General features: G+C 44.2%; 1 long non-coding RNA gene across 1 annotated transcript; it reads right to left on the bottom strand.

Annotated features, from left to right (window-relative positions):
- Positions 1–6,799: 6,799 nt before the first annotated feature.
- Positions 6,800–11,257, bottom strand: LOC308593964. The gene is made up of 2 exons (XR_014011157.1): positions 10,306–11,257; positions 6,800–7,824 (listed from the first exon to the last, which is right to left on the bottom strand). It is a non-coding gene; the product is annotated as an uncharacterized lncRNA (long non-coding RNA).
- Between the last annotated feature and the right edge of the window lie 6,473 nt (positions 11,258–17,730).

The raw sequence follows: 17,730 nt of genomic DNA, 5'->3' as shown, positions 1-17,730 counted from the left end.
ATTGGTAGATCTACCTTAGTTTTGCATTTTCCTGTCATATCTGGAGATGCCAAGGGCTTAAAGAATCATACAATCATAGAGTTGGAAGGGACCATGAGCAGTGGCGTAGCGTGGGTTGTCAGCACCCGGGGCAAGGCAAGTAATTTGCGCCCCCTAACCCGTGGATTTGCGCCCCCTAACCCTAACCCCCAGATGTTGCGGCCGGTGCGGCCGGCCCCCCCTGCACCCCCCACGCTACGCCACTGACCATGAGGGTCCTCTACTCCAACACCCTGCAATATAGGAATCTATTGCCCAGTGCTATTTTTCTAGAAAAAGCTGCCATAACTCACTTTGAATATCTCCCTTGTTCTCTGGCAATGGCATCCACTTGGGAGGTGCCAGAATGGAGTTCCTGTGAGTTCCCCCTGAAAAAAGCTCTGCTTTTGCCCAATGTGGGACTTAACTTAGGACTTTTTGTATGAGAAACATGTGCTTGAGTTACCTTTTTTTTTAAAAAAAATATTTTTATTAAACAATTTCAACCAAACAAATTATTCAAATAATCAATTACATTCCCCCCTTTTTATTCCCCCCATCCCTCCCTCTCCCCCCCCAAGACTTCCCTCAGCTCCCCTCTCTGATTTATTTGCACATATTGCTCTCTGCATGTAAAAGAACTGTACATATCATTCGGTCAATGTCCTATATTCTATTAATAATTTTGTGGATGTTTATTCAAAACCTGCCACAGAGTCCAAATCATTTTGTTGTTTTTTTAAAATAGTCTGTAAAAACTTCCCAATCTTCTCTGAAGTCCCGATTGTCCTTAACCCGTAGGTTATTTGTCAGCTTTGCCAACTCTGCTTCAGTTATTTTTTAAGTGGGGTGGTCATATTGGGTCTTCTTAAGGACTGTGTGGTTTTGCAATGACACCCCCACCGCTGCCAATCCTTAAAGGCATCTTTTATATCAACCAGTTTTTAGCTTGGATAATTTTCTTATATTTTCCAGTGTATATATGTTGCTACAGCAGGCTGGGCTGACTTATTTAATTTTATGTATGAATTCATTGTTTATTTTCGTCTTAAAACATGAATAAACTACTGATGTTGAATTGACCCTCGTAGAATAATTTCCCCCCAATGTACTCAACCAGAAGTCGAAATATGTGCATATCCCTTTTCGTTTTGAGACGCTGAAATGTATCTCCCTTCTCAGCTGTGGAGAACAAAAAGCCTCCCTCAATTCCATTGGGTAGAATGTCCTGCCAATACAAATAAATAATGATGAAAAAGTCAATAGAACAGCATATTATTGCTACTATATAATATAGTGGAGAACATAAATGTTAAATTAAGATGCCCTTGGCTCCTTGGTTTTCTACATGAGTTGTGGGTTATTACTCTGCAGAAATGAACCATCTAGCAGCATCTGTCACAGGAGGAAAAATTAGTCAAAGGAATAAGAGAACAGGAATGTGGGAGCCGATATGATGTAGGGCACTCTGTTGGTCTTCAGCTGGTGATTTGTGGTCCAACCTAAAATGGACCATGCTAACACTACTAGCACAATTTTTTAAAAAAGGTTTCTAAGGTTTCTACTTTTTAAAGAGATGGAGCGTGTGTGAATGTCTGCACTTGCAGAGAGCTGGTGAAGAGTGAGAATGGGAGGTAGAGGGATAGACGGGAAAAATGTAAAGGTGGGTGTGATATTGCAAGTTAGGGTTAAAGGTGTACCCCAGCTTTGAAAAAATTAAGCAAATCAGTCTCTTGAACTTAAGCCAAGAAATAGTATTCTCTGTGAAATTGAATATCAATATACATATCAAGGCTTTGAGATTAGACCACTGAAGAAGCTCGGAAAACTACCTTGGGAGTGTGCTATTTGCAAGCCCCAGTAAAAGGGCCCCATCGGGGGTGAACAGCGGCTTCTTGATTACTTGGACTGCCAGGGCGAAACAGGTGCAAAACACCGGCACCCTGTCTACAACTTCATTAACATCCATCTACAACTTCACTAGCATCTCTTGGTATTGTGAACACCAAACTTACCTTTGGTTGGCATCTTCATGAACTTACCTAAAAAGATAAAGAAAACAAAAGACTGAGTTAAGCACTTGAAAAAATCCATTGAAATCAGACATTATAAGTTCACCTTAGGTTGTGTAGTTTGCAAGTCTCTGTGGCTTTGCATAAGGTTTTGTATATTTCTCAGAAGACTGATAAAGAAAGCATAATCATTTTGGTAATTATTGTATGTATATTAGTCGCCAACATGTTGCATGAGTAGTACTACTTCTATCAACAGCACAGATTGCATTTTTCTAGCACTGAAAAAATTAATGGCACTGAAGGTATTGCTGAATGAATGTTTGGTTCAGTTCTTAGCACTGAGGACTAATAGAAGTGCAGAGGAACCAATTCCCACGGCAGGTTGCCAGGAATGGACAAGACAAAGGAAAGTCCTTACTACCTGCTTTTATTCAATATTCACAGAGAGAAGCTTGGGGATGTGGCCTCTCAGAATAATGGTGTTGCTCCGAGTAAATCTCCACCCCTCCCACTTCCTCATGAGTCATCACTACAGGTGTTGGGACGTGCCGTCTGCCTTTGAGCTCTTTGCTCTCCTACCTTCAAGGCCCGCCATGTTCTGGGAGTGAAAGGAGGTCTGGAATGCTCTCTAAAAGTCCATCAGCTGTCGCTCCCCTGGTTCTTCTTCTTCCTCATCCTCCTCTCCCATTATTCCCCAGCTTTCCCCATCATCTGACTCTGAGCTGTGATCTCCCTCAAACCCCTGCTGTAATTCTGAACTGTCTCCTTCTTCTCTGGAAGGGACAGGCTGGGGAGGCGGTCTCCACCATTCCTCCTCTGCCTAGTCCCTGACAGTGGGGTAGGGGAGACACAAAGCTAACTTTCCATTAGTGAGGTTATCACCACTTACTGATAGGGAGAGGGGAGAAATAATGGGGAGGGAAGCGCCTGCCCCCTTACTTCCTCACCCCTCACCCTCCCATTAATTGACGGCAACTGTCCTGCTGCGAAGCTCGCGCTGTGACTCTGCCGCTCTGGAGGATCCACTTATGCTGGCTAATAGTATCAGAAATTTAAAGAAGAAGAAGAAGAGGAGGAGGAGTTTGGATTTGATATCCCGCTTTATCACTACCTGAAGGAGTCTCAAAGTGGCTAACATTCTCCTTTCTCTTCCTCCCCCACAACAAACACTCTGTGAGGTGAGTGAGGCTGAGAAACTTCAGAGAAGTGTGACTAGCCCAAGGTCACCCAGCAGCTACAAGTGGAGGAGCGGAGACGCGAACCCGGTTCACCAGATTACGAGTCTACTGCTCTTAACCATTACACCACACCGGCTCTCAAAAGAAGTTTGAATCAACTACCTAAAAAGAAAAAAGAAAAAACCAGAGTGAGAAAATTGCTTTAGAAATTCCAGAACACACCCCATTTTTTTTACAAGGAAGGCAAGTAAACATACTGAGGTCTGAATAGCGTCTTTCTCTCCACCCCCAGCCTCAGTTCTTTGTACTTGGTCCATTTCTGCCACAGATCTCCTACAAAACTAAGGCTGGCTAATGAAAGGAAAGAAAGAAAGAAAGAAATGTTGGAATGGGTAAGCCTCAGCTGAAGTGCCTGCAGGCAAAGGAACAGAAGCAGGTAATTAATGTGTTGACATAGGAGCAGACGTCAAAACTGATTTTGTAGCTGCCCTGATGCCAATTCCATTGTGTATGTCAAAAAGAGAGAGGCTCATTTGTGCATATCCATTCTCCTCATTGTACTCACTCTTTTGTTCCCAGAATGTTTAGCTTGGACAGTGAGTGGGAAGACAGAAGAAATGGACATACCCTCCCACTCCCACTTTGGGGGGCGGGGGGAAGGCACGCTTCCATAAATTCTGAAATTGAGAGCTTCTCTTCTTAAAATCAACGCTTCAGTCAGAAAGGTCACATATTCTTCGAACCTCTGGTCACTGGTGTATGGAGGGGGGCGGGGGCGGACACCCAGGCACCATTTGGGGGAAAGGTTGCCATCCCGGCTGCCCCCTCCAGGGACGCACAACCCCAGATGTGTGCCACACTCCCGCAGGCAATGTGCCATGCCCCCACGGCCGACACACAATGCCCCCAGGACATGCACCAGCCACGCTCCCACCTGTTCTCTGCTCTGGGGGCTGCAGCATGTTGCTCCACCACTGCCTCTGGTTACTATTAAAAAGGTAAAGGTAAAGGGACCCCTGACCATTAGGTCCAGTTGTGGCTGACTCTGGGGTTGCAGCACTCATCTCGCTTTATTGGCCGAGGGAGCCGGTGTACAGCTTCCGGGTCATGTGGCCAGCATATCTAAGCCGCTTCTGGCGAACCAGAGCAGTGCACGGAAACGCCGTTTACCTTCCCGCTGGAGCGGTATCTATTTATCTACTTGCACTTTGATGTGCTTTCGAACTGCTAGGTTGGCAGGAGCAGAGACCGAGCAACGGGAGCTCACCCCGTCACGGGGATTCAAACCACCGACCTTCCGATCGGCAAGTCCTAGGCTCTGTGGTTTAACCCACAGCACCACCCGCGTCCCTCTGGTTACTATTACCCCCTAGTAATTATTTACCAAAGTACTTCAGCATGCAAAACTAATGCATAATACAGGTAATACTCTTCAGTGAGCCAATTCGTTCTCCTCCTGAACACCTTCATCATATTCCCTGTACAGTGGTAACTAGGGTTAAGAACTTAATTCGTTCCGGAGGTCCATTCTTAACCTGAAACTGTTCTTAACCTGAGGTACCACTTTAGCTAATGGGGCCTCCCACTGTCGCTGGACCACGATTTCTGTTCTCATCCTGAAGCAAAGTTCCTAACCTGAGGTACTATTTCTGGGTTAGCAGAGTCTGTAACCTGAAGCATCTGTAACCCGAGGTACCACTGTATTGTTAGGTTATTAAAAGGTTAAATAGACCCTCCATGTTTAGAGATAGTGTACCCCTGATTTCTGGACCAACACTGGGTCCTGAGAGCATGGGGAAAGTATAGAATGTGGTCCTGGATGCAGAATTGAGATCTCTGAGGATCTCAGCTTTAATTTATTTAAAGAAACCAAGTTTCTGGTCCCAATGAAGAAGGAAGTAAGCCACCTGTTCTTTCCATTCAGTTGCTCAGAAAGAAGCCAAATTGCAGTGGTGCCTCAGGTTACATACGCTTCAGGTTACATAAGCTTCAGGTTACAGACTCCGCTAACCCAGAAATAGTGCTTCAGGTTAAGAACTTTGCTTCAGGAAGAGAACAGAAATCGTGCTCCGGCGGCGCGGCAGCAGTGGGAGGCCCCATTAGCTAAAGTGGTGCTTCAGGTTAAGAACAGTTTCAGGTTAAGTATGGACCTCCGGAACAAATTAAGTACTTAACCTGAGGTACCACTGTATTCAAAATTCAGGAAGTTGCCTAATTCAAGGTCGGCCTATTGTTTCCCACCGTGAGGCTTCAAGCCCCTTTCACCCCAGCCTGCCTTCTTCCATCCCACTAATGTCTGATCTCCAAACCTCATAAACTTGGTTGCTGTGGCTATCAATAAGCAAACACAGGTAAGGGAAAGAGACCGAGAGGATGCACATCAAAGGCCCTTATCACCCCTATGGAGGGACACATCTACTATGCACAGACACATCATTGAGTTTGGGAGGTTGCACAGAGACAAAAAAGTCTCCTCCAAACCACAGGTGTGTATTGTGGAAGAGGAAGTCCCAGCTCCCTCCAGGGACGCCCTTGTTCTAATGGGTATTTACTGATGGAGGACATTCCCTGCCTCCTTTCCAGTTGTTTTCAAAACCGTAGCCTCTTAGTTCAGCTGCCTGTGATGGCTGGCCCAGTTGAATTTAAGGGAAGTGGGGCAGGGTTGGTGGCTGGGGTCTGTTTTGGTGCTGACTGGTTGTGAGGGGGCCCCGGCCATCTAGGAATTTGTCTCCAGCTCAGATTTTAATCTGAGCCAGAGCACAATTCAAGTTGTTTACACTTCTCTCTTCTTTGAGCCCCTGGACTCCATATCTTGGTCTGACTCCACGAGCTTCAGTGGCAATTCCTAGTCTTTACGGCTGTAAAAACCATATTGGCCAGTGTTTGCTGACATAGATAAAAAATAGTCCTTTATTGTGAAACAACCAGTTAAAAAGCCGTTAAAGAAAAAAATCCAATACATTTCAAGCCCCTTAGAATTTCCTTCAGGGACTCCTAAAACTGCTTACAGGGAGGACAAATACCTTCTTCCAGCCTCCTGAATGCTCTGGCATCTGGAGAAGGGAGAAAATGCTTATTTCCGTCTCTGTAAAGTGATCAGTGCCTTGTGTTTTCAATGACCAGCCCACTTTGAAAGAGCAATAGCCTCTCTTGTGGGCTTTGTGCTATGTGGGTGCTGGCGCCTGCCTCACAAAACTGCATGAAATATAGCCCAGAAGCGACACAATAATGTGATTACTTCATACGCAGGGGTGTCGAGTGTGAAATTCACTAAATGATTAACGGTATGAGCCTGCTGTAAAATATCATCCTGATGCTTTGCTGTTGCCCCGCTTGTCCAGTTTTTAGCGCTGCCTTTCAAACAGTCAGAAAACTAAACATGATTATAGCAAAACATGGCTTCATTAGTCCCCTCGGGGAATTAATTACCTGCTTTATCTGAGAAACTGTAATAATCCTCTTAGGTCGTGAGTTGTTAATCTATGTTAACATTGCAGTGTAGGTCAGAAGTGTGGAACAAGACAATCTATATCCTGAACAATCCTATTGGTAACATTTCTTTTCCATACAACGACCGAGACAAAGAGATATCAGAAAAGCAAGCTTTTAATAATTTTCTCCTTAGCTTTTGGGTACTGCTGACCAAAGGCAAGGACATACAGGGGTGTGCACTTCATATTAGCCTTTTCATTGCAACTGTCATAGCAGCATCTGCTATGGATTAAAGAGATCCATTCTCAATTTTTCTTAAAACGTGGTTGTGTCCTATTCAAACCTAGTGCAGGAGCAGAATCACTTTTCCTTTTCTTTTTTTGCAAAAAATGCCAGAAATGATAAAAAGCCTTTTTGTAGTGTTTGCGCTTACAGTTTCTGCTTGCGAAAAGGGGGAAGCAGCTTACCAGATGGGGTGGAGCAGCTATGCAAGGAGAGAGAGGGGTGAGATGGTGAAGTCAGTGCAAATACAATAGTGGAGTCAATGTGGTGATCCTGCCAGTGGGTTTGCACCATGCTGACCAATTTGGTGATCCTGCCAGTGGGTTTGCACCATGCTGACCTCCCTGCCTCTTTCTCCGGTTAAGCAACAGTTACCCAAAGCTAGGATAGCATTTCCACACTGTCCTGCCTCTGCAAAAAAAATGTTTATTCATTAAATTGCCTTCGGTGAAATTGTTGTCAAATCAAGCTGGCTGGTAGCATCTGCCCCCCGATTTTATTTAGAGTTGCACCATATTTGTACCGAGGTATATTTTCAGTGCAAACATAGTCCTCAGAGCTGGGACCTGACTACTCGTATTGAGTGAAGGACACTGGTGGTGCTACAGAAAAGAAAGAATGAATGCAATGCTTTCAGAACCTCCAAAACATACCAGGAAAAAAACCTTTCCTCGCCTTGTTTGTAAGCCAACTGGCTGCTCCTTGATTGGCTGCTCTTCCAGGAATATGAATCGGATGATGAAATGGACTGTGCTCCATGAAAGTGTTTGCCATCCAAACTTTGGTCATCTAAAGTATCTCTCAAGGCTGTTTGTTGTTTCACATATTCTCCTTTGTGCTTGCACTGCAGCAGCTGAAGCCTATGACCAGGACTGGGCTGTAAGGAATGTCCTTAGAAGCTGCAGAAACAAAGAAAATTGTTCTTGTCAGTGGTGAACCACATTTGCAAAAGAAACTGTACTTGAAAGTGCCAGAGAATAACATTGTTTGACAATCTGTTCCTATTACTTCTTACTTGCACTAGGCATTGTGACTTTTGGATCTTTCAATCTTTGCAAACTTGACTGCTAGACTATTTCGTGATTTTAAATTTAACACAGACCAATAATCACCCAATGAATTTTGGACTCCTCATACGGAGCTCAACTTCTCTTTAGCACAATATAAATGAAATACAATCCCCATGCATCCAACTGATGGAGATCCTTGACTTTTTTCTTAAGGCATTGTAATTACTCCTTGATTCATTTTCCTTTGAATGGAACAGTTAATAGATGTTATTTTTAGCGCTGCTCCTATGCAACTCAGGTTGAAATAAAATGTTTTATTCCCCCCAAGGAGCAATCTGTTTAAAATCATTTCTCAAGCCCGGCTACTATCAGTAGCACTGTCAAAACCTCATTATTACTGACTTCATGTTTTGAATTTTATTCAGCACCTTTTCAGCCACCGGTCACAGGAAGCTTCTGCAGGCCTAAATAACTGTTTGCAGTATTCATATGGGAGCATGAATAGAAATTAGGCAGAGCTAAGGCAGGATAAGAACGCAGTCAGTCAGACAAGGCTAGCAGTGGCTGTGTGTCAACCGAAAGAGAATATCTCCATCTACCAGTGAGTGAGCTAAAAGGGCAAACAGGAAACACCCTGTCAGGAATTGAGACTGGAACTGGGAGATGAGTTTATTTTGTTGGATAATGTCTGAATGTGATGTAAGTAAGGTCCTTGTAAGTAAGGGAATGAGAAAAGGAAAGAAAGAGGGTTGGGGATGGATGAAAGAAAGAAAGAAAGAAAGAAAGAAAGAAAGAAAGAAAGAAAGAAAGAGGCACAATGGGTAAACAATGTCTGTCCAGTTGATGTAAAGCATTACAGTGGTACCTCAGGTTACATACACTTCAGGTTACATACGCTTCAGGTTACAGACTCCGCTAACCCAGAAATAGTGCTTCAGGTTAAGAACTTTCCTTGAGGATGAGAACAGAAATCGTGTTCTGGCGGTGCGGCAGCAGCAGGAGGCCCCATTAGCTAAAGTGGTGCTTCAGGTTAAGAACAGTTTCAGGTTAAGTACGGACCTCCGGAATGAATTAAGTACTTAACCTGAGGTACCACTGTATAGCAGAGAGACAGAGATAGAGATAAACGATTAACTATCAAACTACATATTCTGCATGGTAGGTTCCTAGAGAAGCTGGGACAGGCAGCAGTTTTAATTTTATTTATTTATTTAGAGCAGGAGTGAGGAAACATTGGCTCCCTAGGTGTTGTTGAACTTCAATACCCGTCACTGGAGACAGTCAGTTTATGCATCCAGAGCAGTGACCAGAGGAGGAGTGACTCCTGGGGGGAGCTTGGAGAGATAAAACACCATGGTGCACCTGTAGCAGCAGAACTGGATATCTTCATCTCCCTCTGCAATAAAACATGTCCCTCCCATGTCAGTCTCTACAGCTACAGCAGGTGCTGTAACTGTCAAGGACTGGGCAGAGGAGGAATGGTGAAGACTGCCTCCCCATCCTGACCTTTCCAGGGAGGAGGAAGAGGAAGACACTATATATTTACAACAGGGCGTTGAGGGAGGTAGCAGCTCAGAGGTAGATGAGGGGAAAAGCTGGGAAGTCATGGGAGAACCGGTACAACACCCAGCTGACATGGTGTCTTTAGTAAACGATCCATCTCCCAGAACCTGGCAAGCCTTAAAAGTAGGAGAGCAAAGAGCTCAAAGACAGAGGGCATGTAGCAGCACCCACAGAGGAGATGGTGAGAATGACGAATGAGGAAATGGGAGAGATGGGGGTGGAGATTCACTCGGGACAACGCCATTATCCTAGAGGCTGTGTTCTATAGCATCTCTCTGTAAACATTGAAATAATAATAATAATAAGTTTTTATTTATACCCCGCCCTCCCCAGTCAAGGCCAGGCTCAGGGCGGCTAACAAGCTATAATAAAAACAAGTTGAATGAATACAACTTAAAAACAAAATTAAAATACAACATTAAAATATTGAAACATTAAAATATTAAAATGTAGCCTCATCGCAGGAGGAGAAAGGAAAAGAAAAAAGAAAGAGGGGGAGAGAATCAAATTGGCTCCAAGCCAAAGGCCAGGTGGAACAACTCTATCTTACAGGCCCTGCGGAAAGAAAGAAGATCCTGCAGGGCCCTGGTCTCATGAGGCAGAGCGTTCCACCAGGCCGGAGCCAGTGTTGAAAAGGCCCTGGCTCTGGTTGAAGCTAATCTAACTTCCTTAGGGCCCGGGACCACTAGGGTGTTGCTATTTATGGACCTTGAGGCTCTCCGTGGGGCATACCGGGAGAGGTGGTCCCGTAGGTACGAGGGTCCTAAAAAAGGACCGTAAGAAACTTTCCCTTGTCTTTATACTTACCTGGGCAACCAGCTGGGAGCCACTGACAGCATCCTGAAAGTAACTCTCCAGTGGTTTGACTTTACCCCCGAAGGCACTTTCTTCCATCATCTCCCAAGACAATGGATGCCAGCTCTCTCAACTCAACAACTCCCATCAACCCTAGGAAGCTCACTTTATAGCCTTATGAGAAGTTCTCAGACCGGCTTATAAAAGATTCCCAGATGAAAAATGGCAAGTCTGGTTTCAAGCAGAGGAACTCAGGTGACATTTCCTGCCCTCATTCTTGGGTCTGCCCTGATTTTGACCTTCACCCTCAAACCGTAGAGGCAGCAAAGCCTACTGAGAATCTTGGAGGACAGAGTGGGAATTGAGCAGCTTGAATTCACTCAGCTCATAATGGAGGCAAGTCTTTCCTTGCTGGCAATTGGCCGTTGCCTGGCAACAATTCTCACTGAGGACCTCGAAGGCAAAGGAGTGGGGCTTAACTACCAGAACTTGTTCAGCCCATGATGACCTTACACAGACATTTTCTATTGTCTTTGCTCGGTGTGCTGTGCAAACCAGCAGTTCTGATTGCTGAGAATGGGAAGTCCAGCATAAAAGAGGCTAAGAGAAAGCTAAACCACAGTAAGGCTACAATCCTAAGCTCACTTACCTGGGAGTAAAGCTCTTGAACTTGGAGGGACTTGCTTCTGAGCAGACTTCTATCCTATGTATAGCATTACACTGTCAATGATCTTTAATATGGACAGTGCTTTTTTCTGGGGGTACTCAAGGGTACTCAGTATTGGCACCTCTTTTTTCTAGAAGAAAAGCACTGCATATTTATGTGTAGGGAACATAAGAGGAAGCTAAACTATAGCTGAAAACTGGGTCCCACCTTGTTTTCCACCATAATCTGGAGAGTACACCCAAGATATACCTCCTTTTTGTTTATTTAACTGCTAGGCAAATCTAGCCAGATGGATGGGGTATAAATAAAATTATTATTATTATTTATTATTTACATGAACTGTAGGACAAATGTACACACTGAAAGCTGAATAAAGATCGATTGGAATTGGCTAAATATACAATATAATGGAAACATTCTGTGGCGGGGGGAAACTAGGTTATCCATTGGTGTCTTTCCAGTTTTATTGTTCTTAAATATAGCTATAAAGCATTCACATAAAATGTGGTCAATTCTAATGCTCAAATGGTAGTGATGTTTAGCACTTATTTTGTGTCTTAAAATCAGTTCATGTACATTACCTCACAAATCCTTTTAATAGTCCTGAAAGGTAAGCCAGTATATTACTTTTCTAATGTTGCTTATAGAGGGTCTTAAGCTAAAATTTTTGGCTTGCCCAAAACCACACAGTAAGATTTGAATGCTCTCCAGCTCACACTCAAGAGTCACTATGCTCAATCAGTTCCATGTAACGTCACAGAAGCCATTAAGTGGTATTCTGAGTGGGGATATCTCTAGATCCATGGAGGAATGTGCTGAGCCTTCTCAGAGCTCTTTTGGGTCGACTGAAATCGGTTGGCTGTTTTGCCCAAAGCAGGAAGCTCATCTTGACCTTTTACATGAGGTCAAACTCACTACATTAGATCGAGGCGTAGTCATACTTCAAGTAGACCCATACAAATCAATGGGACTGACTTAAGTGCAGTTGATGTCAGGGGGTCTGCTTTAAGAAAAAGCAGCATTGGGGCACTGGTCTGAAATATGGTCCTGATCCAGATGGAGAAATGTAGTCCTGATCTGAAATATGGTCCTGATCCTGGCCCAGAGCAGTCTTCTATCAAAAATTGCCTCCTTCCTAGATGTTAGCTCCAGAAGCGCCATTTAAGGGCAAGTAGAATCAGAGAGACTCCTGCCAACCTTTGACGTTCAAAAGCACGTCAAAGTGCAAGTAGATAAATAGGTACCACTCTGGCGGGAAGGTAAACCGCGTTTCCATGCGCTGCTCTGGTTCGCCAGAAGTTGCTTAGTCATGCTGGCCACATGACCCGGAAACTGTACGCCGGCTCCCTCGGCCAATAAAGCGAGATGAGCGAGATGAACCTTTCACAGAGTTGGAAGGGAACCACCAGGGTCATCTAGTCCAACCCCCTGCCATACAGGAATCTTAGGCCCAAGATGGGGCTTGAACCCATGACCTTCAGATTAAAATTCTCCTGCTCAGTCTCTACTGACTGAGCAATCACACCTGGGTATGGTGTTTTGGGGTAGGAATTAGGTGTAGGCCTCAATCTGGATTGGAAACATTATTCCCCGTGGCTTTTCCTTAAAAAATAGAAGTGGCTGCTTTAAGCACAGCCTTTTCCCCCCTTTCAAAGTGTGGCATATAGTCTGGGGCCCTAAGCATTCATCAAAAAGTTGCCTTATGCAAAATGTGATGGCAATGCCTACAGATGTATTTGTAATGGCAGGAATAATGTGTTCTCTGTTGAGAATTTTATTGTCCATTTCTGAATGCATGAAACAAACCTCTCTCCTCACTGTACTCTACCTCCTTTTCTTCTTCTGCTACAATTTTGGGTTGTTTTCATGGCCTCTTCATGTTTCTCAATCCTTTATTGGCATGTATTCCGTCTCTCTTTGTCACCACTCGCATGGCACAGTCAGTGCCGAATCTGTCTAGCTCATGATTTTGTATTCCTAAAGGAGACTTTCATTTAAAACTGTCCTTCAGCTTTTGTCCTCAGAGATGGACGGGGGGGGGGGGGAGAGGGAGAGAGAGAGAGAGAGAAACCAAAACCCAACACATTCCTTCAGAAGCATAATTGGGGACAATGGCGCTGTGCACTCTGTAAAGAATGACATTCTTCTCTTCAAAGTTCCCTTAATCTTTACAATCCTTTATTTTCTGAATCACTATGTCATCTTAAGAAGGATGGTGCATCTGCAGATTTATATTATGAATAAAAGCCAGCCAGAGCCTTGGTTTTCTGCATGCAAACATTGAATTTCACAGCTGATGGACTCGGGTCTGGAGTTAATGATGTGCAGCATGAATACTTTATGAAGATCAGATGAAGTGTTTAAGTGAAACACTTCTCAAAAACCTTCCCTGTTTTCTTCAGGGTGCTTTTGAATCTTTCAGTTCATCAGTCACATATCTTTGGGGTTCTGGTTTGAAATTGTAATATACTAGACAGGTACCCTAGATTTAAGAGATTATACAAGTTTTGGTAATCTAGGAGGGGTTTTTTTAAATACAGTTTCTGGTGTGGTCACGGGTGGCACTGTGGGTTAAACCACAGAGCCTAGGGCTTGCCCGATCAGAAGGTCGGCGGTTCGAATCCCTGCGACGGGGTGAGCTCCCATTGCTCGGTCCCTGCTCCTGCCAACCTAGCAGTTTGAAAGCATGAAGTGCACGTAGATAAATAGGCTCCGCTCCAGCAGGAAAGTATACTGCATTTCTGTGTGCTGCTCTGGTTCGCCAGAAGCGGCTTAGCCATGCTGGCCACATGACCTGGAAGCTGTAAGCCGGCTCCTTCGGCCAATAAAGCGAGATGAGCACCGCAACCCCAGAGTCATCCACGACTGGGCCTAATGGTCAGGGGTCCCTTTACCTTTACCTGGTGTGGTCAGTGGTATTTTTCTAGAAAAAAAGATGCCTGAACTCACCATGAATACCACATTTGTTCTCTTATAATGGCAATTATAATGGCACCTGAGAGGTGCCGGAACTGAGTTCCAGTGAGTTCCAACTGGGGGAAAAAGCCCTGGGTGTGGTTATCACAGTTGTGACAGTGATACAAGAGAATAAAGAGGAGCTTGTGTTGTCTGCTATTATGTGCTTGACTCTTATGTGGAATGGTAATTGAACTTTAATGTGGGCTCTGTGCTTTTCATTCATTTGCTAACCATGTGAGCCAATTAGTTTCCATATGACCACTAGCTTTATTGAACAGTACTGATTTTTTTTTAAAAGCACCAACCTAACAACATTTTCAAACTCAGGCCATTATACAAACAATACTCCATTTGTTGTCAATGTTTTGGAATTTACATCGGATGCAATGTGCTAAAATGTGTAGGGAGGCAATGATATACCCTCCACCACTGTCAGGCTTCGGGGAATCGAATCCCTCCCCCGGTGGCAGTAATTAAGAAGATCGAATGAAAGGAACATTCTTACCAGATAGTTTCTTTAATAATCACAGTGACAGACAAAGGAATGCATCTCTCTCTAAAAATGGCATTGCTCCCAGTTAAGGTTTACTCCCTCTGTCCCCATTAATCTACGTAACTCCTACGCCGGGTAATCTGAGCTTGTTGCCTCTGCTCTTTCTGTTCTATCACTCTCAGAGCCCGTCTAGTCCTAGGCGAAGGGGGGGGGTCAAGAATGCTGTCCAAGGACACTGAATCTGACAGCCATCTCTCTCCTGGTGTGCCCTCTTCTAGCTGTTTTTCACCCGGTATTTCCCAGCTTTCCTCCTCTGGACTATGCCCCTCTGCAAACCACTGTTCTAAATCAATACTGTCCTCATGCCCTTGGGAATGTTCAGGAGAAGGGAGTGGGGCGGCTCCCACCATTCCTCCTCAGTCTGGCCCCTGACAAACACATTGCTGCAGAAAACCAGGATGCACGGCTACATGAATCACATGAACCGCATGAGATCATGGTGCCCCTAAATGTGTGGTTTTGGGCATTCTGCTCTCAAGAAAACAGCACCCATAAACGGGATGCCCCGATTTAATCGGGGCAGTAGAAGGGTATGAAATGAAGGTAGCTTAACATCCACTGTTAATGTTTCTTATCCTGTCTCCCTACTTATATAGCTTTCTGTTACATGTGTGTAGACATTAGTAATGACTAATGGTACCAGTAGCTTTCTTTAAAAGAAAGAATGATTTTTTGAGTTTCTCTCAGAGTCACATACGTAGTCTCATCTGCTGCGTACAAAACTTAGGTCATTCTGAATTATATAAATTTGATTTCATCTCCTCAGCTTTCATCCTCAATTCATCATATATTAAGGCTATGTTTTTCATTCATTTCTTATACAGATGAGGAAACAATACACACAACTTTCTTCAAAGAGAAAGTTATAATTCCACTATATAATTGCATTATAATTCCACCCCTACCATTGCACACCCAACCGAATGTTTAAATGTGTGAAATGTTTGAATGCTTATGTTTAAAGTTAGGGTTGTCATACTGGAATACTTTTGTCGGTACCAGTGTCCAGGCAGAAATCGCTAAAATGTCTGGGAAATTCTGGACAGATGTCAACCCATGTCGGATGTCTAGATTTTGCCAAATTTCCTTAAAACTAGCTCAATGGCAAACCTATTTAAAGTATCATTTTTTCTAAAAATAATAAATGTTAATGTTGTTTACTTATATTGATCAACCAAATGCATATTTGTCAAAAAAGGGCTTTTATTTCTAAAGAAAATGATTTTTACAAACAAGGCTTAAAATAAACAATACAGATCCCTACCGCAAAACAAACAACCCAGTTAGGGTCAATGGTACAACTGAGGATCGATGATGGAGTCAACTTGAAAAATAGCAAAATAGTAAAATGAAGTACTTTGTTCAGCTGTTTTTGCAAGCTACATTAAACTCCCAAAGAAAATAAGGACAGAAGAAGGGGTCACATCAAACCTAATGTGACACCACAAGACAGACAGATTACAATACCTCTGGAGGCATGCAAATTACTGCTTGATGATGAGCAATGAATAACAGCAGCAGTACTGTGAAGAACTACACCCATTCCATAAATGCTGCAATGTTGCAAGAAGGTTCAAATCCAAAAATGCTATTTTTGCAAACCACCAACCGTGGTGTGTTGTGATTCCCATTTCTTTAAGCTTCCAAGTTTGAGTAACGATCACTCGGTCAAATGATGAACAGGTACAGAACAGCTAATCCCATCCCTACTGATGAGTCCTTGTTTATCGTTTGGAACATAAGAAGCTGTAACTAGCACTATTGCCTCAAGTTTGCAGAGAGTGCACATTCATGCACTGGACAATCATGCAAGTTGTTTGTTTTTTAATTATGTAAAATGGTGTGTGTGTGTGTGTGTGTGTGTGTGTGTCCACATAGTCACTCATATACTATTTTTTTAAAAGGTGGGGGCAATGGAATACTATAAATATACCCATTTCAACAATATACTGCCGTTCAATAAAACTATTCACCCCCACTTTCCCATCCTAAATTTCCTCTCGTTTTATGGGAAGTGATTCTTAAATAGAATTAATTAAATAAACAAACTCACTGGACCAGGAATACCAGTCCAATTCTAGATTGCCAGCACAATTGGCTGGTGCTGATGGGAATTGTAATCCAAACCATCTGCAGGACATCTGGTTGGCAAAGGCTGATATGATATATATACCAATAGAATTGGATCCTTATGTAGTCGAAGTGGTACCATCCATGCATAAAAGGGGGTGGTGGCAGGATAACGGTTTTACAAACAAAGGGTTCTGCCCAAATGTTCGGTCTAGAGGAGGCTGAACATGACGAGTGGTCCCAGTATGCTGACTGTTATGCAGAGGATAGAAAAACTAAGCAAAGAGGGAAATGCAATGGATTATCCTCAAAAAGATAATGTCTGGAACCCTGAACCGTAAACTTTGATGCAGGTCCAACTTGTGGAATCAGTTTCACAATTCAGTGGACTAGGGACTAGTTCTCACTGAGGTGCTACATGGCTTATGTTTCTGAAGTTTGGAGAGCCAGTGTGGTGTAGTTGTTAGGAGTGATAGACTCGTAATCTGGGGAACCGGGTTCGCGTCTCCGCTCCTCCACATGCAGCTGCTGGGTGACCTTGGGCTAGTCACACTTCTTTGAAGTCTCTCAGCCCCACTCACCTCACAGAGTGTTTGTTGTGAGGGAGGAAGGGAAAGGAGAATGTTAGCCGCTTTGAGACTCCTTCAGGTAGTGATAAAGCGGGATATCAAATCCAAACTCTTCTTCTCCTGTATGAACTTAGCCATTTGCTGTGATAGCCATTAGCAGAGGCACCGACTTGCGCCCAACATTGTGGGTGCTCAGCGGCGCATGTGCAATGTGACATTGTAACATTACTTGTGCATCACGTGCTCATGACGCTGGGCTCCATGCTCGGCTGCTTCCCACTGCTTTGCATCTGCTGGCTTGCTGCTATGGTGGCGACTGAGCCAGGGCCTCCACTTCTGCCACATGGCCTCCGTTGGGGCCCTCTACAGATGTGGTTGCGCTCCTGGAAGTGCAGCCTGGCTTCCTGGGGTGCGGCTATGGCTGTGGTGGGACTCGGTGGAGGCCTCACACTGGAGGTCTTGGCCTCGTTGCCGAAGAGGCCGTGGAGGTGAGGGCGGTAGAGGCCCTGGCCTGGTCACTGCGGCAGCGGTGGGGGTGGTGCAGCCAGCCAAGCACACATTTTGGGGAGGAGACCTCCTCTACCCCCACAAAATTTTGGGGGCTTGGCCCCCTGCCTACA

Source organism: Podarcis bocagei (assembly GCF_964188305.1).
Source record: "Podarcis bocagei genome assembly, chromosome: 8".
NCBI lineage: Eukaryota > Metazoa > Chordata > Lepidosauria > Squamata > Lacertidae > Podarcis > Podarcis bocagei.
This window is presented reverse-complemented; position numbering and strand designations above follow the sequence as displayed.